General features: G+C 42.4%; 1 long non-coding RNA gene across 1 annotated transcript in view; it reads right to left on the bottom strand.

The window, feature by feature from the left end:
- LOC143941038 (uncharacterized) overlaps positions 1-23,959 on the bottom strand; it is a 30,624-nt gene extending 6,665 nt beyond the window's left edge. The window contains exon 1 of the long non-coding RNA XR_013263972.1: positions 23,877-23,959. This is a non-coding gene — a long non-coding RNA (uncharacterized LOC143941038). The remainder of the gene's footprint in view (positions 1-23,876) is intronic.
- Positions 23,960-24,513: the final 554 nt, after the last annotated feature.

The raw sequence follows: 24,513 nt of genomic DNA, 5'->3' as shown, positions 1-24,513 counted from the left end.
ATTCGGCTATAGGGCGGGCGGGAAGCGGTTAAGGACCAGGCCTCTTTTTCAGACTTGGTGTTTACATGTTTAAAACAGTTTTTTTGCTAGAAAATTACTTAGAACCCCCAAACATTTTATATTGTTTTTTTTCTAACACCCTAGAGAATAAAATGGCGGTCATTGAAATACTTTTTTTCACACCGTATTTGCGCAGCGGTCTTACAAGCGCACTTTTTTTGGAAAAAATTCACTTTTTTGAATAAAAAAATAAGACAACAGTAAAATTAGCCCAATTTTTTTTTATATTGTCAAAGATAATGGTACGCTGATTAAATTGATACCCAACATGTCACGCTTCAAAATTGCGCCCGCTCGTAGAATGGCGTCAAACTTTTAGCCTCAAAAATCTCCATAAGCGACATTTAAAAAATTCTACAGGTTGCATTTTTTGCGTTACAGAGGAGCTCTAGGGCTAGAATTATTGCACTCGCTCTACCGATTGCGGTGATACCTCACATGTGTGGTTTGACTACCGTTTTCATATGCGGACGCCATTCACGTATGCGCTCGCTTCTGTGCGCAAGCTCGTCGTGACGGGGTGTTTTTAAAAAAATTTTTTTTTTTTCTTATTTATTTTAATTGATTTTATTTATTTTTACACTGTTTTAAAAAAAAAAATGGATCACTGTTATTCCTATTACAAGGAATGTAAACATCCCTTGTAATAGAAAAAAGCATGACAGGTCCTCTTAAATATGAGATCTGGGGTCAAAAAGTCCTCAGATCTCATATTTGGGCTAAAATGCAAAAAAAAAAAAAAAAGAAAATCTGACATTTAAAAAAAATATACCTTTAAGAGGTATGGGCGGAAGTGACGTTTTGACGTCGCTTCCGCCCTCCTATGGTATAGAGACGAGTGGGGGCCATCTTAGCCTCACTTGTCTCTATGCCCAGCAGATGAAAGGACCCGATCGCCTCCGCCGCTACCGACGGCTCCGGTAAGCGGCGGAAGGTGCGGGAGGGCGGTGGGAGGGGGGGTGGCACCTCTCCCGCCGCCGATAGCGGTGATCTCGCGGCAAATCCACCGCGGAGACCACCGTTATCGTACAGCCGACCGCCGCCTGAAGAGATGGATATCTCGGTTGTGGCAGCAGCTGCTGCCGTTACCGAGATATCCCTCTTCAAAAATAGGACGTACATCGTCGTGCGGCGGTCGGCAAGTGGTTAATGTCACACAGAGATTTTTGAGTAAAATATGAGATAGTTTTGTGCCAAAAACAAACAAACAAGGGCTTCCAAGCTTGACCGTCCCCTAAATTGCCTCATCAAAGCACTGGATGTTTGAAAGAGATGTGGGATTGTGCCAGTTGATGTAAGTTTTAATGTGGTGTTTTTTGCCTCTTCAAAGTAGTGGCCTGTGGTCAGTGAAAAGAACAGTGCACCCTTTAATATTATCCAATTTGAGATATTTAGGAGGCAGGCATCTGAAAAATGATTGTCAAGGCCTGTTATGGTGATCAGCCTGCATTAAGGTGGTTACAGATACTCTATCTACATATTTCCACCTCCACTGAGGACTGCGAAAATGTGAGGATGATAAATATCACTATGGTAACCAGTGTCAGCACTAAAGCCTCTCTCTCCTACATCTCCAAGTCCCAAGTCAGTGAAAAGTGGTTCACAAAACTGTGCATTTGCTCAGTGCTGCATTTGGGTCCTACAGCATATTCCCTGCTTCCCTTTTGCAAAAGTGGGCTTGGACTTAAATGGTTTTGCACAGAGCAGCCCCGATCCTCCTCTCCTAGTGTCACCACCAGCACTACCACCACCCCCGATCCCCCCCCCCCCCCGCTGACTGCCCGCCCTCATAACAAACTGCTTGCTATAGGGGCACTTCTGGGTGCTTGCTTCAGAACCGCCTCTGTATGTCAATGTCCCAAGCAACCGTTTGGCTCAGCCCTTCCCCCCATTCCCTCCTCACTGGCTTTGATTGCCAATGGCTCCAGCTGCTGTCCCTCTGCCAATAAGGAGGCAGAGACCCGGGAGAGTTTCTGCTCTCGTGCACATCACTGGATCAGAATCAGTGAGTATGGGGGGTACCTTTATTTATACTTTAAATTTGCCATTGTATAGGGAAAATCTGGAAATGTTAATTGTGTCCAAACAGCACACTGAGAATCATCTGCCTTTTGTCTTCAATTCCTCCTGAAAAACATCAGTACCCTTTCTGGTAGGTAAGTGTCTAGAAACCCATGTGCCTACAGCCTTAGTTCTCTTTAAGGCTGGGTTCACACTGCTGCGGGGGGAGATCCGGATGTGATTCGCACAGCAAATCACATCCGATCTCCGTAGCAATGCGAGTTCAGCCATACAGATAGTATGGCTGAATTCGCAGCGCTCCCGCAGCAAACTCGCACGGGACCCTTTTTTGGGTCCGCAACAGAATCGGATCGCATGGGGGTTCACACCATGCGATCCGATTCCTGTGCGAGTCGGCAGATCGCACTGCGATATGCCGACGGATCTGGGGGTGTCATTAACATAACATTGACACTCCCAGCCGTCCGCATAGGGCAGTGTGAACTGCCGGCGGGAGGTGTGCGATGCGGGAAAACGCCGCGGATTTGCGGCGTTCCCGCATCGCAGCGGTGTGAACCCGGCCTAAAAAAAAATGGATATAAAATTGGGGGGTTGCACTGCAGTTTTTTTTTTTAGCTAAACTGAACGGTTAAATAACAGCCGGATGAGGCTGTTCACATGCCACGAGCTCAAGAAACATGCAAAATATGGAGTTCGATTTGGTGATGTCAGGCCCAAGGTCACCCCCACCAGACTAGAGGGCATACTGCAAGGACCCCCAACAGCCTCTTCAGCACTCTATATCTATCTTCCACTCGAATGCCCTGATTGGCATGACTCATGCTTATTTATGAGGTAAACATGCCTTCTTCCAGTCCCTTTCTGCTGGGGATTGGTCAAGGACCTCATATATATACTATGCAGCTCCTCCTGGCTTACACCCACTACATCTGGAAGCTTCTCCAAGGATTCAGAAATGGGGGGGTACCAGAAGAGCTACTTGCGGAGTCATCCAGCCTTCTTCAGTCACTCAACCCTGACCCAGATTCAACCCAGGTCTGGCTCTCAGCCAAACCAATTTTTTTACACTACAACTAACTATATACAACTACGACACCAGCTAGAGGGTGCTACACTCACCCCCCCCCCCCCTTCAAAACAGCCTGTCCCCATGGCTGAGAAAAAATACAAAAATGGCTCCTGCACCCAGGAGCAAGGGCATCCCATAAAAATACAGAAGAGGGTAAAAGGGAGAAAACTTGGATGGGGCTATGTACAAATAAATTAATAAGTATAAAAATATTTTCTTTTCCAAACCACATACAGTATGTACATCACATGGACACAGTATTTACACAGCCTAGCTACAGGTGCAGCTAACTCAAACCACAGTATAAGGCACATACACATTTTTTATTTTTTTTGCTGGAGCACCTCCCCCTAAAGGGAAGCCCTCCCAGCAAACTAGAAGATGCAGAGTCTATCACGAAGCAGGTTGAACAGCCATCCACAACAATACCTGCAGAACAGAACAAAGAAAAAAAATACATTCCTATCACTAACTTTACTATCTATATGTACAGTCTGTCAGCAGGGGGTTATTAACCTGCTGGCAGGAACAATCAAACAAAATTTTCCCCCCAAAAGTCTCTATTAGGAGGAGCCCCTACCTTTGTGGTCAGTCTCTTCTCTGACAGCGACAAAGTGGCTCTTGTTGGGCTGTTCTGCTTTAATAACACCCATTCTTTGTAAATAGCTCTCTCCAGCCATCATTCCCGCTGAACGTCCTGAAACCGGGTCCAAGCTTGGTTACAATGGGGTCCCACAGGGTTTGGGGACATGCATATATTCCCACACCATGTTTCCTCTCACTCTCCCCAGGAGTCCTTTATGATGTCCATAATATTGGGAGGTTGAACTGTTCTCCTCTGCACCACCTGCTGGAACCTTGAAAACTGGGCATTTCTTCAGGCTTGCCATTTTCATGGAGAACACAGGCTTTTGGCGACTTCACAACCCACTGCCTGTACTCAGCTGCTCTGGTCTGGGTGGTAGAGGGTCTATTGAAGAATTTATACCTCACATTGACTGGGATCTGCATGCATTCTTTGGTCTCTTCAGCTGACCCTGGCACATCCATCACCTCGGACAGTACTTCCACCTTCTCCTGAGTGGGTCCCCACTCCCACTCCTCCTCCGAGCTGCTATGGGACAACAAGTCTGCAAACTCCTCATCCACAGGCCCAAATTCAACCTGCATTCTGGGTGTCCCCCAATCAATGACCATATCACTGCCATTCCCCTCTGGCTCACCTGAGGACAAATCATCTTCCTGCACTGGCTCCTTCCAGGTGGGGTCGGCAGAATGCATGGGCACAGCTGGCATTACAGGGATATTGTCTGGTTCCTGCTGGTCAGTACTTACAGTTACCAGCCCCCTGACCAGGCTGCAGGCCGAGGCAGACTTTCAAGCTTCCTTCTCCAATGTCGCTTGTCTTAGCAAGGGAGTCACCAGCCCCGCCTTTAGTAGATGCTTCAAGGCCCGCACTGGCCTTCTGGGACTTCTGTGGCTGTTCTGTTCATAGACCTGACTGCAGATCCACACTGTAGCTGAGTGGCCCCTGCTCACTCGGAGTTAGCCAGGTGAGTGGCTCATCACAGTGCCAACACCAGATCCAGGCACTGACCACAATGGTTGGTCTCCTGCAGCCAGGACACAGTAGACCCAGCCTTTCCGTCCCCTCAATCATCCAAAGGGCAAATACCCTTGATGCTACAACCAGACACGGGTGTTCACCAGTGTCACCTCCTGCATGTCAGGCAATCAGGTCAGCACTGCACGTGCACCAGCTGCTGTCTTGCTCCTCTCTTTCTCTCTGCAAGCAGGGCACGGTGGGTCTCTTCTGGGGCATGGCTCCGGCCCCAAGCTTCCAAACTGGCTGGCGCCCCTAGCTCTGATGAGCAGGCCTTTTCCAGTGCGCTCTGCTGTAATTCCTTGTTGACTGGACTGAACTTTGCAGGTACAGTCAGTACACTGTTGGTTGTTATGTACATACTGACACTTGCAGGACTTGTCAAGACATGCGGAACAGCACCAACTGTGCCCAAGCAACTGGAAGCAGATAATAGGAGGCTTTTACTGTGGTTGCCATGAGCAACAGAAAAGTATGTAACGCACATTTCACTGTTTTTAGCAGGGTTAGGACAGCCCTTAACATCAGCCCTGGTTGGGCAACTGATAGACCCATTTTGGAATCCATGGGCACAACCGCAGTGGTTGCCATGAGTGACAGCACATAGCACATCCTTTTAATCCAAAGGCGCGATCGACAGCTGTGGTTGCCACAGGTCACAGCTGATAGCACAGATCTTTACTGAACAGCAGGTTTTGAAAACAAGTGTATATGTCCCAGCCATAGTTGGGGCAAATGGGTATGCGGTTCGCCACTTACTTCACTGACTTCTAGCAGCCCCTGCTGGTTGCTATGGGCAATGACACTTGACTTAAGCACACAGTCACAAATAGGTAGAGCACACAAGTGTGTCTCCCTGGTTTCAACCTTCAGTGGTCCTGGAAAAACGCACAGTTCAGCGGCTCGATTAATTTGCGTTTTTTAGGAGCAGCCACTGTGCAGGTTACCATGGGCAATATCCTTTGATAAGGCGCAGGTGCATGAAACATGTAAGCCATGGTCGTCATAGCAACCTAGAGCTTGCGGTCTACCCCAACAATCGACATCCTGGTCACTTCATCTTCCGGTGTGGCATCCATGGCATCTCGGGCGCCCGGCATCAGCCAGCGTGGATGGCTTCTCTGGCTCTATCCCCCAGCGGTGTATACTATAACACACCTCCCACAGCACTGCAGGTTTGACACCCGTGTCCAGGTACCATGCTGACAGCTGTGATTTGGACTCCCCGCCCATAGTGGTACCATGTTTATTTTTTTCACATTATATCAGCAATGACTATTTGTTTTTATGATTGCCTCTGCAAATCCCTAAGACATTTTTAATCATTGACAGTTGTTTTTATCTTCTCAAGAGTGCATCAAATAAATCTATACATTTTTTACTTGGCTATATGTTTGCAAGTTGTTATGCTGGACCCATAGAGTGCTGCTTCTTTGTTTCAGACTCCAGAGTCAAAGAACAGTCCTATGCTTTGTTTTATTGTGTGATTAGAACTTAGATAGAGATTGAGTATGTAGCGGCGGGCTCCTGAAGAGCACGCGCTATGTGTTTTTCAAAATTAAACTTAGCCTAAACTGCAGTTAGGTTTGTGTATTATTTGTCTAAATTTTACTTCTGTATTAGTCTGACTGGACTGTGAGATGTTTAGTCTGGCCACAGGGGCACTGTCTCTTGTGGCAGGCATGGAACTATGGACTAGTCAGGCACTTTACTCTCTTTCTGAGCCAGGTCAGTGGGAGTGGCCCTCTCGCTGTGCCCTATGGGAGAGGTTATTTAAGATGCAGACGTCACGTGGTTTGGGGTTCCGGTCCAGTATGATGTGCTGATTACATGGTCCTGGTCCTCCTGACTGGCCCCTGGGGGAGCTGTGGCCTGGGGTGCGGATCTACCCAACTTTAATGCCTCGGGCTGGCTAGCCCGGGGCAGGGAAACTGGGGGAGGATTCCGAGGTGGTTGGGTGCCATCTCCGGTTCGGGAGAAACCCATTGTACTTCAAGCATTCCAGGGGAGGACTCTTTAGAAGAACACCACATATGGGTTGGTTTTCTTAACAAGATCCTGGAAGGGCTGAAGTAGCCGAAAGAATCCGGTCTTGTGGATGTCACCAAGAAGGCTGAGGGGTCCAGGTATCCTACAAGTGTTCTACAGCTTAGTTTCCCTACGTGTTCTGCAACAACGTCTGTGACAAAGACTTTGTTCCTGAGTAAGCACCTTGTTGGCTGCTAGGCCTTGTGAGCGTGGGACTGTCCAGCCTGAGTGTTCATCCAGCTGTGAATGGTTATTCTCTGGATGCAGTCAAAGTAAGCAAGTTCTTTAACATTTTTGGACTTTGACATTGAGAGTACCTGAACCTTCTTTTCCAACCCTCTGATCCCAAGTTGAAAGACTGTTCAATGGTCTGAGTTTTGCAAATAAAATCCATTCAAGTGGATCTATTGTCAGTCTCAAGTTACTGTGTCTCTACCACGGGACATCCCCTAGACATGTCACAAGGAGAATGGAAGGTAACGGTAAGCCCAAAAATAATCAGCAGTTCCTTCGGGGGTTAGTGCTACAAGTAATTCTGGTATTCCCACTTGACTTCAGAACAAATTCAGGAACAACTCTTCCTATATACAGTCAATATACTGTACAGTCTATTTACACTCCTCTGCTTCGTCCAACAATTGCTTGCTTGCAGAACTCTGGCTGGCACATTGATAGAGAATCTGATACATCACAGTCAGATTTAGAGCAAAAGCCTGTTATAGGCAGGAACCCAAGGTGTGTAGCAAAAAGTGTCCAGCACCATCACTTTAAAGAGGAAGTAAACCCTGATGAGTTTACTTCCTCTTTCATTCCCTGCAAAGGCAAAGCATAATGGACTATTATGCATCGCATAGTAGTCCATTATGTGTCACTTACCTGACACAGGAGCCAGCGAAGTCACCGCTGTCCCCTGTAGTCCGGCGCATCCATCTTCTCGGTGGGGTCTCGCAGCTGCGCCGCTGTCATTTGGCGAAGCCGTGATGACGTCACTCCCGCGTATGCGCGGCAGCTCCGTTGTTGGAAATGTCGCGCTCAGTGCGCCTGCACGCCGCTGTCTTCGGGCAAATATCTCCTAAACCGTATAGGTTTAGGAGATATTTCTTTGACCTACAGGTAAGCCTTAATCTAGGCTTACCTGTAGGTCAAAGTGTGTTGTAAGGGTTTCAACCACTTTAAGCACTGACAACCTGCCTGGCTGCAGCAGCCACTTTCTTTAGACCTCCTGGCTAACTTCTCCACAGTCCTCCGAGACTGAACACTAACCAGCCCTCCCAGCAGACTTATCAGGAGATCTCCCTACGTGCTGAGCTGCTCCCTCTGTCCTCTTTGCTCCCGTGTGTCTAGAAAGGGGTTCCTCCTTGTCTTGTGGAGGATCCTTCCAGCAACCCAGCCCCAGCCCACTGGAGGGGGAAGGCACCAGAATAGTTACCTGCTGAGTCATCCAGCCTCCCTGAGCTACTTAACCCTGAGCGAGATTCAACCCAGGCCTGGCTCTTAGTCAAACCAATTTGCCTGCGCTATAACTAACTATATATAGTGCAACTAGCACACTAGGCTAGAAGGTGCTACATAATAAAAACAGTTATTCACAACACTGGATGGCAAAAATAGGAGGACCTGTGCCTCTTATGCATACACGGTATCCTAAATATTGCTGTATGTGTCTTATTGAATAAATATGACATTTCCTTCAGTGAACTTGTGGACTTCTTTATGGTTGAATTTAAAGGCTGCCTTGCCACCCACCAAGGAGAGGAAGCCTGTATAAGCTGCAAGTTCTGATTTTGAATGTATACAGCCTGTGCAACCAATAGCCAGAACCAGCCCTGTCAATTAGAAGGATAGGAAGTCCACCACATGCTTCCCAATGCTTGTAGGTACTGGGCATTTGTATTTTCTCTCAGCAGTGGATGGCATACTGAGGTAGCAAAGGTAGACAAGTGTGTGCTGCTGGTTGGTCCCACCATTAATGTACAGTTGTGCTCATAAGTTTACATACCCTGGTAGAATTTATGATTTCTGCTTGGCCATTTTTCAGAGAATATGAATGATAACACAAACATTTTTCTTTCACTCATAGTTAGTGTTTGGCTGAAGCCGTTTATTAACAATCAACTGTGTTTACTCGTTTTAAATCATAATCACAACAGAACCTACCCAAATGACCCTGATCAAAAGTTGACATACCCTGGTGATTTTGGCCTGATAACATGCACACAAGTTGACATAAAGGGGTTTTGAATGGCTATTAAAGTTAACCATCCTCACCTGTGATCTGCTTGCTTGTAATTAGTGTGTGTCTGTGTAGCGCTGACACATTTTCGCCTATTAATGTGATGTAAATATTCTACAATGCAAGCCTATGGACAATTCTATGGCTTAGTATTTGGCACCATCTAGCGGTCAAATACAGGAAGTGACCTGTGATAACTTTGGTTTTTCTTAAGTGTTGAACATAATACAGGAAGTAACTGTTTTGTTCAGAAGGTTGACTCTTTTTACCCAGGAGGCTTGATGACCTACCCATGAACACTTTCTCTAGCAGTGCATGCTGGGTAGGACATAAAAGGAACCCGAGCAGCCATTTTAGGTCTCTGGGGATCACGTGGCCAGCCTGCAAGGATCTGTTCAGAGGCCTCCCATTAGAAGGGGCCTACAGCCATCACAGATCGCAACCTCGACAGCTTATGTAAACTGACGGTGCAGGAAACACAGTGACCAGATTGGGGAAATCCAGAGACACTCGTTTGAGCATCGGAGCATCAGGTTCACCCAGCATAGTGGAGCGGAGTGACGGAGCCAGTTGACGGAAGAGCAATCTACAGTCACCGGACCGAAGCTACTACATGGAGTTCCTATCCAGTTGATGAGCGGGTCACAACCCACAGTTTGTTAACTTTTACACGCAGATAGACTCATACACTGGCCTCATCTGGGATTTATAGTTCCACAAAGGAGGAGCCGAGTAACTGACACTGAGCAGGTTTGAGGCCTATCTACTCTGACGTTTATAAGTGTTGTAACATAGTTAATGAAGCACACTAGGAGCACCTTTACCTCAACTTAACTTACTTTAATCTGTGGATTACAAAGAGTTACTTTAGCTAGTGATGACAAGGAGATCAAAGACTAAGTACTTTAAGTGAGATCTCACGCATAGCTTTAAAAGTAGGGGGAGCTCCCAGGTATAAAAAAATATATATACTATATATATATATATATATATATATATATATATACCTATTGTTTGTAATTGTTTATGTTGAAATTCATTGTACTGTCGTCCTATGTTGGGGTGACAGTACAATTACTGTAATCACCTTGAAATATATTTACAGTAAAATATATCTGGTTAAGTATCCAGTTGTGTGGAGCGTTGTTTTCTCCCAGCAGGTGGAGCCAGTGAATCCTGAGGTTACAATACAGATATATTGCATTACATTATATTGTACTGTATTGTGTTGCTCCACAGCTGTGTCAAGGGGGCTGATTCAATTCAGGGGGGGTTCATTAGCAGAGTGCAGGCCCGAATAAAATTCAGCCGCTCCTTCAGGGCTAAGTGCTACATGTGTATAAAAGGTCAATGAGTTTCTGGACTCCTGACAGACCCTTGCATCTTTAATCCAGTGCTACACCGACATTTTCGGATTCTGAGTCATGGGGAAAGCAAAAGAATTGTCAAAGGATCTGCAAAAAAAAGGTAGTTTAACTGTATAAAACAGGAAAGGAATATAAAAAGATATCCAAGGAATTGAGACTGCCAATCAGCAGTGTTCAAACTCTAATCAAGAAGTGGAAAATGAGGGGTTCTGTTGAAACCAAACCACAGTCAGGTAGACCAACTAAAATTTCAGCCACAACTGCCAGGACAATTGTTCGGGTTGCAAACAAAAACCCACAAATAACTTCAGGTGAAATACAGGACTCTCTGAAAACATGTGGTGTAACTGTTTCAAGATGCAAAATAAGCAGGCACTTTAAAAAAGATGGGCTGCATGGTCGAGTAGCCAGAAGAAAGCCATTACTATGCAAATGCCACAAAGTATCCCGCTTACAATATACCAAACAGCACAGAGACAAGCCTCCAACCTTCTGGCACAAAGTCATTAGGAGTGATGAAACCAAAATTGAGCTTTTTGGCCACAACCATAAACACTTCATTTGGAGAGGAGTCAATAAGGCCTTTGATGAAAGGTACACCATTCATACTGTGAAACACGGAGGTGGATCGCTGATGTTTTGAGGATATGTGAGCTACAAAGGCACAGGAAATTTGGTCAAAATTGATGGCAAGATGAATGCAGTATGTTATCAAAAAATACTGCATTCATATTTGCATTCATCAGCCAGGAAGCTGCGCATGGGGTGTACTTGAACATTCCAACATGACAATCATCCAAATCACAAGGACAAGTCAATCTGTCATTGGCTACAGCAGAATAAAGTAAAGGTTCTGGAGTGGCCATCTCAGTCTCCTGACCTCAATATCATTGAGCCACTCTGAGGAGATCTCAAACATGCAGTTCATGCAAGACAGCCCATGAATTTACAGGAACTGCAGGCTTTTTGCCAAGAGGAGTGGGCATCTTTACCATCTGAGAAGATAAAGAGCCTCACCCACAAATACCACAAAAGACTTCAAGCTGTCATTGACGTTAAAGGGGGCAATACACGGTATTAAGAACTGTATTGTAAACCTTTGATCAGGGTCATTTGGGTAGTTTCTGTTGTGATTATGATATAAAAAGAGTAAACATCGTTGACCGATAATAAATTACTTCAGCCAAACACTAACCATGAGTGAAAGAAAAGTTTTTGCGTTACATAGTAAGGTTGAATAAAGGCACCAGTCCATCCAGTTCAACCTGTGTGTCTACAATTGTCCCCATCACTGTACATTGCACACTCACATCAGTCCCTACCCTCAAGGAGCCCACAATCCAAGGTCCCCATTTATATACCAGGGCCAATTTTTGACAGAAGCTAATTAACCTGCCTGCATGTCTTTGGAGTGTGGGAGGAAACCAGAGTACCCAGAGGAAACCCACGCAGGCACAGGGAGAACATACAAACTCCAGGCAGGTAGTGTCGTGGTTGGGATTTGAACCAGCGACCCTTCTTACGGCTAGGTGAGTGCTAACCACTACACCACTGTGCCTCCCTGTGTTATCATTCATATTCTCTGAAAAATGGCCAAAAAATCATAAATTCTGACAGGGTAAACTTATGAGCACAACTGTATATTTAAAATGTTGTATAAGGTTTAGAGTAAAGGATAGATAAAATACCTAACAAGTTTTTTTTTGCTGTCTGTATCCCATGTGGGACATTTTTCTGCACTTCGTGTCTCAAGACAACATGGAATGCGAGAGATTTCTCCAAAGTAGAGGAAAACCTCTTATGGACATTTGTCACTGGAACTTTTGTCCCCTTTGGAAGATATTCTCTCAATTTCATTTAAGTAACAACTCAAAATGTAAAATATTTCCTCGCTTTCAATCCTCAGTGGCTGTAGTCACTATAATAATGAAGATGAATCTTCTCAATAGGGACACAGCCAATAATGAAAACCTGATGGAGGTTTCCACCCTTCTCTCATTTATCTAAAATAAAAAAAATGGCTCTAGATTGACTTTATCCTCTTGGTGACCATGAAATGCATATATGCTGTAGCAAGAGAAGTGGGTTTTATTGCCCAGCCACCGCACATACTGTATACATCTATGGAAGACTGAGGTTTTGTGCTGAGAGCATGGTCACTGTTCACTTCCAAAAGACTGACCAAACTGTCATGGATAGCTCTGGGTCATGAGTTCTGATTTGAAGCTAGTGGGACAGGCTCCTGATCGCTTAAAGATTGTGAGAGCCAACAACAGTGGTCCCATGATAGAGAAGCCTTGCCACATCCTAGGCATTAGAACTCACTTAAAGGGCCGCTGAGAGAAGTGGTGTAAAGGGCTTAAAGTCAATGGGCGTTATTTACTAAAGGAAAATCCACTTTGCACTGAAAGTGCACTCAGGAAGTGCAATCGCTGTAGATCCGAGGGGGACATGCAAGGATAATAAAAAACAGCATTTTAGCTTGCACATGATTGGATGATAAAATCAGCAGAGCTTCCACTCGTTTCAGATCTACCCCTTAGATTGAGAACTACTGCACTTCCAAGTGCACTTGCAGTGCAAACTGGATTTGCTTTTCGTAAATAACTCCCAATGTGTGCTTTTCCTGGCATAAGCAAAGATTGGCTTTAAGGTGGACTATATGCACAGCCAAATGTCCAGGTTATGAATCTGCAATATCCCAGCAAAGTTAGGTTGTGCAACTGAATTCCTCCACAGTGGTGCCAGAGGTTCCCCTGCAACAACAGATCAAGGCTGACTACGTTTGCCAAGAATTTTTTTCTAGTATGGTATGTAGACCGTGAAAGGGACTTGCTGGATAATTATGTCTCAAAATGGCAGGCTTGGCATAATGTATATGTAAAGTCAGGGATTATACATGACAAATCAAATATCTTAGTGCATCAAATGTCCAATAACTTGATCTTCACGCACCGCAAGGTGCCGCAGTATTAAAAGTGACAAAGCAATATGTAATAAAGGTGCTCAAACAAAAAAAGTTCATAAATAGAGGTCCTTGTGCGAAGAAAAATAGAATAAAATGAATCCAGTTCATAAACAACTTCCACCATCCGTAGTGCGCCTGTGGTTTGCCCCAGCCACTCACCTCAGATAAAGACCCCCACAGGTCTAGTTGTGCTTGTATATAATATGTGTCTCCAGGATCCAAATAACTATGGATGGTGGATCCGCTTACTGCCCTTTGCCCATTCTCATTCTCTCCCCCCTGCTCATGGTTGGCATGGCATATGCACTTTGCATGCATAGCCAAATACTAAAGCTGACCATATATGGTTTGTATTTTTCATTCGGCCAGCAAGCTGAACAACAGATTCCCCCATCCACACCTTTGAGGTGGACGGAGAATCCTCCCACGATATGCTATTGTATTTTGAACGTGGGGAAACTCCCTCACTGTCAGAACTCACAGGGAAGTGATTGGCTAATTGAGTGGCTATTACCTGACAGGGAAGTTGTACAGAAGTGACTCCGCTAACCAAGCACAAAGGCTATACATTTTATTATAGATTGTAGACTTGTGTACAACAAAAAATGTTGTTTAGTTTGGTTTAGTTTCTTTACGTTACGTTTCCGTTGATTCGTAATTTCGTAATACGCGAGTTTTCATATTCGGATTCGTTTGTATTTTCGTAGCAGTTATATTTTCGTTGATATAAAATGATTCGTAATTCCGTTTCTTTGTAATTTTGTTAGATAATCATTTTCGTTTATTCGGTACACTACTCGTAATTTAGGCATTGTTACTTTTGTGAGATTGCCTTTTTCGTTGATTCATACTTTTGCAGGAAATAAAGAATAATAATCCTATGCTTGCTTTTCTAATAAGTCCTGTACTTACTCCAGTCCACTCCCTTGGTCTCAGTCTCCTCCTAAAATGAATCTAAAAAGGTTCAGGATGCAGTGCGACTCAGACACAAAAGGGATAAGCTGATTGGCTAAAGATATTAAGTAAAATACATCACTCACTAATACACTGCCCATTCGAAAGAACGAATCGAGAACACGAAATTAGGAACATACGAAATGACGAACATACGAAATTACGAACATACATATTAAGATACACTTACACTGTCCATTCAAAAGAACGATTCGAGAACACGAAGAAACAAAATTACGAACAGACGAAGAAACTAAATTATGAACACACGAATGAAAATACGAACATATACAATTATGAACAAAGGATTGAAAATATGAAATGTAAACCATTCGTTATAGATATCATTTTCGTTCTTTTACTTTTTCAGAGTTTTGTATTTTCGTAGGTTTGTCCGTTCATAAGTTCGTATTTTCGAGTGTTTGTTATTTTACTTATTCGTAATTTCGTAATTTTCATATTTTGGTTCTTTTAGCTATTCCGATGTTCGAATTGATCTGAATGTACGAATACTAACAAATTCATATGAAAGCCCATTCGTTACGAACCTAATCGCACATGTCTAACAGATTGTTCCTTATGTCTGCTGTTGAACCTGCTTGAGTTGATTGTAGCCATATTAGTGCACTTGCAACAAGAACAATTGAGTACTGTCTGTGATACTTTTTTATTTGCACTAACATCCAAATTTTCAGCACAAGCTTTCGGGGTGTGTCCTCTTCCTCAAGGTCCAAGCGGTACTAATATACAAAAGTTTTAGCAGAATGTTCAGATGAACAATCTCTGAGAACTATTTAAAAAGTTTAATTAAAAATAATCATCTAACCACTTGCCGCCCTCCATATAGCAGAATGACGGTGGCAAAGTGGTTTCAATATCCTGACTGAGTGTCATATGATGTCCTCAGGATATTAAGCCGCTGCGCTCCCCCCGGTGGTACGGTGTGTCAGGCTGACACACTGCAACTACGATCTCGGTAAAGAGTCTCCGACTGAGACTCTTTACCACGTGATCAGCCGTGTCCAATCACGGCTGATCACAGTGTAAATAAGAAGAGCCGTTAATGTGCTTTTCCTCACTTGCGTCTGTCAGACGCGAGTGAGGAGAGCCGATTGGCTGCTCCTCTGACAGGGGGGGTCTGTGCTGATCGTTTATAAGCGCAGACCCCCCGAGGATGCCCACACTGAACCACCAGGGATGCCACCAGACCACCAGAGATGCCCAGCACCAGGTATGCCACCCTAGACCACCAGGGATGCCAGTCAGTGCCCACAATGGATGCCAATCAGTTCCCACAATGGGCATCACTTATTGGCATGCATTATTGTTTGGCACTGATTGGCATCCATCAGTACAAAACTTTACACTACAATCCCACCTATCAGTGCCCATCCGTGCCGCCTATCATTGCCCATCCATGCCGCCTATCCATGCTCATCCGTGCCGCCTATCCATACCCATCTGTGCTGCCTATCAGTGACACATATCAGTGCCCATCAATGCCACCTCATCAGTGCCACTTCATTGGTCCCACCTCATCGGTGCCCATCAGTGCTGCCGTATCAGTGCAGCCCCATCAGTGAAGGAGAAAACTTACTTATTTACAACGTTTTGTAACTGAAACAAAAGAAAACATTTTTTTTTCAAAATGTTCAATCTTTTTTTATTTGTTTAGCAGAAAATAATATTTGTGGGAACAAAATAATAAAAATTTAGTTTGGGTACAGTGTAGAATGACCGCGCAATTGTCATTCAAAGTGCAACAGCGCTGAAAGCTAAAAATTGGTCTGGGCAGGTGTATAAGTGCCCGGTATTGAAGTAGTTAATTAAATTTTTTTCCTCCCATCACCCTCCCTCCTTTTTTCTCTTTTTTTTTTAAATTGTTAATTTATTCCTATATACTTTAAAATGTTATTATTGTATAAATTGTATACATTACTGTAATTTCTATTCATTAAAATTTATAAAACGTATTTATTAGTTTAATTACCATTGCCACGTATGTTTGTTTGTGTTTTAATTTTTCCTGTTTTTGCACTTTTCTCTCAGAGATTGTCCTACTTAAAGGAGAAGTACAGCCAAAGTTCATTTGGCTGCACTTCTCCTGTGGATCACAGGAGTTCAGTTTGTTCTGAACTCCTATGACCCATTTTCCTGCTGAGAGCCTGAGCCAGCAGCTGCCGCCCCCTCCACAGCCCAGCACTCCAGTGAGCGCTGGAGAGGCAGAGTAGAGAGACAGTGATTTACAGTCACAAGCTCTCTGCTCAGGTAGCCCTGAGAACTGAGCGATTGGAGGTATTGGATGGCACAGACCGATGATGTATCCACCTAGGTAAGAATAATTCTAAAATAAATTTAAAAAGTCCATACAGTACTTCTCTAACATTCTGCTAAAACTTTGTGTATTAGTACCGCTTGGACCTTGAAGAAGGAGACACACCCCGAAAACTTTTCCTGAAAATATAGATGTTAAAGATGTGCAAATAAAAAAAAGTATCACGGCCAGTACTCAATTGTTCATATTAAACCTAAAAACTTTTTAAACAAATGTTCCTAATTTGCAAGATTTGTAAACCCATGGTAAAAGCAAATCCAAACTTTATTCCTACTAGGTACTGAGTAACATCAAGAAATGTACTGCTATAGTTCAGGAGGAATTGAAGACAAAGGGCAACATTTTCAGGGCACTACTTAGGTATTCTAATGAGAATATTTTTCAATTCTCATTATTATTATTATTATTATTATTATTATTATTATTCAGGATTTATATAGCGCCAACAGTTTGCGCAGCGCTTTACAATATGAGGGCAGACAGTACACTTGCAATACAAATCAATACAGGAGGGAACAGAGGGCCCTGCTCCTTGGAGCTTACAATCTAGAAGGGAGGGTCAAGTTGAAACAAAAGGTAATAACTGTGGGGGATGAGCTGATGGAGAAAATGAAAATACAGTTGTTAGGTGTGGGTAGGGTGGGCTTCTCTGAAAAGAAGGGTTTTCAGGGATCGTCTAAAAGCTAATAAAGTAGGAGATAAGCGGACAGATTGGGGTAGGGCATTCCATAGGATTGGGGAGGCTTTGGAAAAGTCCTGGAGGCGAGTATGGGAGGAGGTGATGAGGGAGCTAGAGAGCAGGAGGTCTTGAGAGGAACGAAGAGGACGAGTAGGTTGGTATTTAGAGACTAAGCTAGTGATGTAGCATTAGAATATAGCAAATCTTTAACTAAAAGAATTGAATGTTATAATAACCAATCAAAGAACATTGAAAACTATATGGATGTATCTGGTATTAATCTGAACAAAATGGATTCTTATTGGATGCTTTGAGTGTTATGCCTTGTACACATGGTCGAACACAAAATCCGTCGGATTTTTTCCGACGGATTTTGTCCGAAACTGGTGTTGCATACACACGTTCGGACAAAGTTGTTGGAAAATCCGATCGCTTGGAGTGTGGTGACGTTCGTTCGGTACGACGGGACTACGTAGAGGTTAGTAGCCAATAGATTTGGTCTCGTAATTTGATCTGAGCATCTGTCCGTTGGAATTCTCTACAAACAATCGGAAAAAGTCCGATGGGATTTTTTTGTCGGAAAATTTTAGATCCTGCTCTCAAATTTTTTCCGTCTGAATTTCCGATGGAAAAAGTCAGATTGTGCTCACACATGATCGGATTTTCACATGATCGGATTTTCCGACAATATAATCCGAGCGGACCTTTTCCGTCAGAATTTCTGACAGTGTGTACAGGGCATTACACTCTGTGCTTTTCTACTTTCACAATTTAACCACCTCAATACCGGGCACTTAAACACCTTACTGCCCAGACCAATCTTGAGCTTTCAGCGCTGTCGCAATTTGAATGCGCGGTCATCCTACACTGTACCCAAATTTTCAGTTTCAAAACTTTGTAAATAAGTACATTTTCTCCTTCACTGATGGGCACTGATGGGGCTACACTGACAGGCACTGATAAGACAGCACTGATGGGCACTGATGAGGTGGCACCAATGAAGTGGCACTGATATGTGGCACTGATGGGCGAAACGGATGGACACTGATAGGTGGCACAAATTGGCATGGAAAGGCGGCATGAATGGGCATGGATAGGCAGCACAGATGGGCATGGATAGGCAGCACAGATAGGCATGGATGGGCACTGATAGGCGGCATGAATGGGCACTGCTAAATGGCATGGATGGGCACTGATAGGTGGCACGGATGGGCACTGATAGGTGGCACAGATGGGCACTGATAGATGGCACGGATGGGCACTGATAGGCAACACGGATGGGCACTGATAGGCGGCATTGTATTGTTTTGTACTCACGGATGCCAATCAGTGCTAAACAAAAATGCATGCCAATCAGTTATGCCCATTGAGGGCACTGATTGGCATCCATTGTGGGCACTGATTGGCATCAATTGTGGGCACTTACTGGCCACCCCGGGTAGTCTTCGGTGGCATACCTGGTGCTGGGCATCCCTGGTGATCAGGTGGCGTCCCTGGTGGTCCAGTGTGGGCATCCTCGGGGGGGGGGGGGGGTGCGCTGATAATCTATCAGCATAGACCCCCCCTGTCAGAGGAGCAGCCGATCGGCTCTCCTCTACTCCCGTCTGACAGATGCGAGTGAGGAAAAGCCGATCAACGGCTCTTCCTATTTACAGTGATTGGACACGGCTGATCATGTGGTAAAGAGTCTCTGTTGGAGACTCTTTACCGAGATCGTAGTTGCGGGGTGTCAGACTGACACCCCGCAACAACGATCGCCGCGATGCGCGCCCCCGTCATATGATGCCCAGTCAGGATTTTGAAACCACTTTGAAGCCGTCATTTGCCTATAGGGCGGGCGGCAAGTGGTTAATGACTTACATTCACAGATGGTTTTATTCAATCCAGGTAGTTTTAGAATATTTCTTAAAAATTTAATAAATCTCCAAAAAATATAATTTGGTAAGCTGGCATCAAATCTGCAAATGTCATAAGGTAGGCAAACCCAGACTGATGGAAATAATAATAATATATAATAAAAAAATATACCTGCATAAAATATGCTTTGCCTAGAATTCTAAACCTAGGGAATCAATACATTAGACATCACTATTTTTTTTTTTAAATGTATTCACGTATAGAGTTGGATAAACTACAGAAGTGACCTCCTGATATATGGGTTAGATAAAATGTCACTATTTGACCAGCGGTGGGTAACTCCAACAGACTGCTAGACTAAGTCTGTTAATCAATATTTTAATGTGACTTATCAGAGAGAACAGGGCTTGTTTACTTAAAAGTTCAGCTTTGCATAAAGGCAGAGTGAGCATTTCCTGTAAAGCTAAACTTTCAAGAACTGAACCAAAAAAAGCAACGGGTCCATGTCATGATCTGTCAGAATTTATTTTTTATATAAATCATATTCACAACACATACTTTTTAAGGTAAGAATTTTTCCTCTTGTTTAAACCTAATAATATATTTTATAAATGTAGGTAGGTTGAAGATAAATACAGATATTATTAAGTAAATAATAATAATAAAATGCTATATATTTTTGTATATCTATTTTGTCATAAGGAAATGCAAATATACTTAAAGCAAACATATAAAAGTGAAATAATTTTGCTCAATATATTTTCATTGGACTATATATCACAAAATGTAGCTTTGTTATTTAAAATGTCTAGTTTTTAACTGATAAATTACTTGACTAGCATAACCAAGATATATATATATATATATATATATATATATATATATATATATATATATATATATATATATATATATTATCTGGTAAAAAATATATATATATTCTTTAAAATATATAAAAACTATTTATACTGCAACATAAAAAGCAGTCCAGCCTTGCTACTCATCAAAAAAAAAAAAAAAAATACTTGTTAGGTAAATTGGTAGATTAGATATTTTTTTTAGTTGTAGCTGAACTCTGAGAGGCTAAGGCCTCATGCACACGAGACGCAGGTGAAAACTCTGTTAAAAAAAAGCTGAAACGCGCGTTTTGCCGCGTTTGCATGCTGCGTTTAGACGCGTTTAGCCGCGTTTGCGTTTATAAGCGTTTATAAAGATAACATCATGTAGACCCTCCCCAAGCTCTCAAAGCATGTTTTTTTAACTATTTCTGCTATTTTGATCAGAGTGAGCAGCAGCAGCATAGAGAGCAGTTGTACACTTGCATTTGCCTCTCTTTCTGTGGTATATATTTTGAAATGGATCCCATATTGAATACATGTCAGGAAATGCTCCTGATGTTGCTCTTAATGAGACAGCAACGTCGTCGCAAATTTTGTGAGAGGTCCAGAGTCAGAGCTCATCGATATTGGACCCATCCGTTGATGGGACAGCGAATGTCCGTTGGATATTTCACAAACATGTATGTGCAGCTGCGTACCTACCCCGACAAGTTTTTAAATTTTAGCCGGATGTCCATTGTCACATTTGATCTACTCTTAGAAAAAGTACGACCTGGTCTGACATTCGTGGACACCAATATGAGAAACAGTGTGTCACCAGAGGAACGTCTGTTGGTAACAATCAGGTATGTGTATATATTTATAAAATATATTTATCTATAGATGTACAGATGATTTTTTTTCTCTGTTCTTTATTTAAAAAAAAAAATCTCTATTTATAGCAAATTATCCAATTTTTTAAAATATCTAAAATTTTCTTGTGGCAATTTTTAACATGTTTTCATTATTTCTAATATAAAACAATATTAAAATAGTTAATTATTTATTTTTTAATCTTAATATATGTTTTTATTCATTTTTTCTAGTTTCAAATTGTTTTATTTAAAAGCAAATCTATGTTAATTAGATTTTTTATAATTGTTTTAAATTTATTTGGCCAATTTTTTTATATATTTTTAACATGTTAAAAATTGCCACAAGAAAATTTTAGATATTTAAAAAAATTGGATAATTTGCTATAAATAGACATTATTTTTTTTTAAATAAAGGACAGAGAAAAAAATTCATCTGTACATCTATAGATAAATATATTTTATAAATATATACACATACCTGATCGTTGCCAACAGCAGTTCCTCTGGTGACACACTGTTTCTCATATTGGTGTCCACGAAAGTGTCAGACCAGGTCGTACTTTTTCTAAGAGCAGATCAAATGTGACAATGGACATCCGGCTAAAATTAAAAAACTTGTCGGGGTAGGTACGCAGCTGCACATACATGTTTTATATTTTTATCGTGAAATATGTATTGATTAATATATTTTAATTCTTTGCTGCTGTATATGGTAGTATAATATTTTTTAATGCCTTATTAAAATATCCAGAATCCTAACCCTAACCATTTATCCTAACACTAACCACTAACCCCTAACCCTAACCCTAACCCTAACCCCTAACACTAACTCTACCCCTAACAGCTAACCCTATCCCTTACACTAACCCTAAACAACCCTAACCCTAATCCAACCCTTAATCCTAAACAATAACCCTAACCCTAACGGATAACCACTTACCATAACACCCAACCCTAATGACCAAATTACATTCCGCAGATGGTCACAGTTGACTTTGAGGCCATGTATCTCTGATGCAGAAAAGTACATGACATGACATTGGGGAGATATGGGCCCCCAAAGTCGGGTCATAAAATGTAATTCTCAGATCATATTTCTGAGTTTTCAGGTCCAAAAAATTGGGTTCCTTTAAAAACGCATATAAACGCAAACGCGGCTAAACGTGGGTGCCGCGTTTAGCCGTGTTTTGCCACATTTTGCATCTGAAACGTGGAAATTTTTGAGTCTGAACCCATTTTTTTGCTTCTGGAAAAACGAGGTTAAACGCAACTGCATAAAAACGGCAAACAACGAGACTGTGTGCATGGACACATAGGATAACATTGAATGAGTTCAGGGGCAGTTGAAAAAAGTGTCCAACTGCATCTGAACACGCGTTTAACTGCGTCTCGTGTGCATGAGGCCTAAAGCTTTGTTTTTGGCGAACACATTTAACAAAAGTGAGATAAAACTGCAACCTTTCTCACGGCTATTGGTTGCAATAGTGCAAATACCAAAAAGCTATGTGATCTGCTTGGGATGATGTTTGGATATTTGACATTTAGACAGCAATGCTTAATTATCCTTTCTTCACTCAAGGGGCATAGTAAAAATTAAGCACTGTATTTATCCAAATACCTAACAAGATTAACTCATATTCTAGCCTTCCAAATGAAATAGCATAATGCTTTGTATGTAGGTCTATCATAAAAGGACTGGCAGCTTTTACAGTTACTATAGAATGGTGCATTAAAGATTCTAACACTGCTAAAGTGGATAATTCAGTGTTCTAATTGTTTGATGTCTGGCAAATCACAGAATAAACTACTGCAGGTACCAGACATGTGAATGATCTACTGAAACAACATATTGTAATGAATTTCCCCCCATTCCACAGACCCCGGAAACCATGTGTTGCACAAGTCTTCCATTTAAGAGACTCCAAAACTGGACACAAGTTTGGCCTATTGAATGCATCTCAAACCTTAGCCATGGGCTTTGATTTACTAAAACTGAAGAACACAGAATCTGGTGCAGCTGTGAATGGAAGCCAAACAGCTTATAACTTCAGTTTGTTCAATTAAACTTTGACAAAAAAAAAAATTAAAGCGGATTGGTTTCTTTGCAGGGCTACACCAGATTTCGCACTCAAAAGTTTTAGTTAATCAACCCTATTTCTACAACTAAACACATTACATTTGTAATGTGTTGTCCAAGAATGAGCAAAGTGATTTCAGTGAAAATTGTTTTTATGGTATAATTACCAATTTCACTGTTTGTAAAGGGTTAATAGAGCAGGAGCTCACTGAGTTCCTTGCGTGTAATTGGCTTTAAAAAATCAGTTTTTCCTGAAAGGCTCCATGACAGCATACTGTACATTTGGGCAGCCCCACCCTCGCTCCTACCCCATAGGACCCCATTCCCATAAATTTTAAGAATGAGCCAGAGACCACATTCCTTTTTTGTCCTCCTCACTCATAGGACAAAGACGAGGCGGCTGGGTCTCATGAGCAGTACGTGCCATTACCTTACGTGCCCCATTACATTACCCTGTACGTGCCCCATCTCGTCTGATCTCGGAGGCTAAGCAGGGTTGGGTCTGGTTAGTACCGTCTGGGTAAACCAGGTTCTTTAGGCTTAACGGGACAGAGATATCATCCAGAATCATCGCTGGATGGGTAATTGTAGCTAGTCAATAGGCTTATATAGCCTAGGGCTTGATTCCTATGGAAGCAGTGACAACACACTCAACCAGTGTGTAGTCTTCATGGGCTCCCTGTGAAAGGGTGCCAGGAATATTTGTAGGGGGATGACATGTCTTCCATTAAGGTTGTTTTGGCTCATTGTGGTGTAGCTAGCTTCCTTATCCTGTTAGTATCTATCCATAAGGTTTCTGTTGGCTAAGTGCTATTTTGGAAACCTTACTTTTTTTGGCTTTCCACCCTTGTTTTTTGGGCTAGTTAGTTCCCAAACATATGCTGCCATGGAACCTTTCAGGAAAACTGGACATTTCCTATCAAATACTTACCGCAATTTTCCTTTACTGATGGGCTCCATGGTAGCAAGAGTTCCCTCCCAGTTTCATGAGTAGGCTATTTACAGAACGCACCCTCTGGCTCAGTCTGAAAAATTATAGGAGCATTTGTCCTATGGGGTAGGAGCGAGGGCGGGGCTATCCAAACGTATGCTGCCATGGAGCCCATCAGGAAAGGAAATGACAGTAAGTATTTGATAGGGTTTTTTCAGTTTTTATTTGTTGTTCAGAGCGTGTGATAATTTGGCATATCTAAAATGGGTAACGTTATTTTCACTTAGTATTCATGTTATTATTGTTACTCAATTTTTTTGTGTATTTGATTATTTGGGCCCTGATCATTTAAAGTTTTATTTACATTTATTTCTCTGTGAAAAAAAAAATGGGGCTAATGTGATTCATTGGCGCAAGAAAAGGTTATGAATAGAAAGAAGCTTTGATAACCTTTAGGAGCCTTAAAGGACTTCTCTTAAAAGTCACTATAAAGTTGCCTTGCTTATTGACTCCAATGGATTTTATCAATGTAGCAAAATTTAGCTGTAATCAGATTTTAGCCAAAATTTCTGGAAAATGGAAACTCTCCAATTTGCTAATCCCTCGTGGTACCTGAAATTGTCTCCTGTACTAAAAT

Source organism: Lithobates pipiens, unplaced genomic scaffold (assembly GCF_037356315.1).
Source record: "Lithobates pipiens isolate NorthernLeopardFrog02 unplaced genomic scaffold, aLitPip1_a1.2 Scaffold_3, whole genome shotgun sequence".
NCBI lineage: Eukaryota > Metazoa > Chordata > Amphibia > Anura > Ranidae > Lithobates > Lithobates pipiens.
The sequence above is the reverse complement of the archived record's forward strand: the minus strand, read 5'-3'. Positions and strand labels throughout refer to the sequence as shown.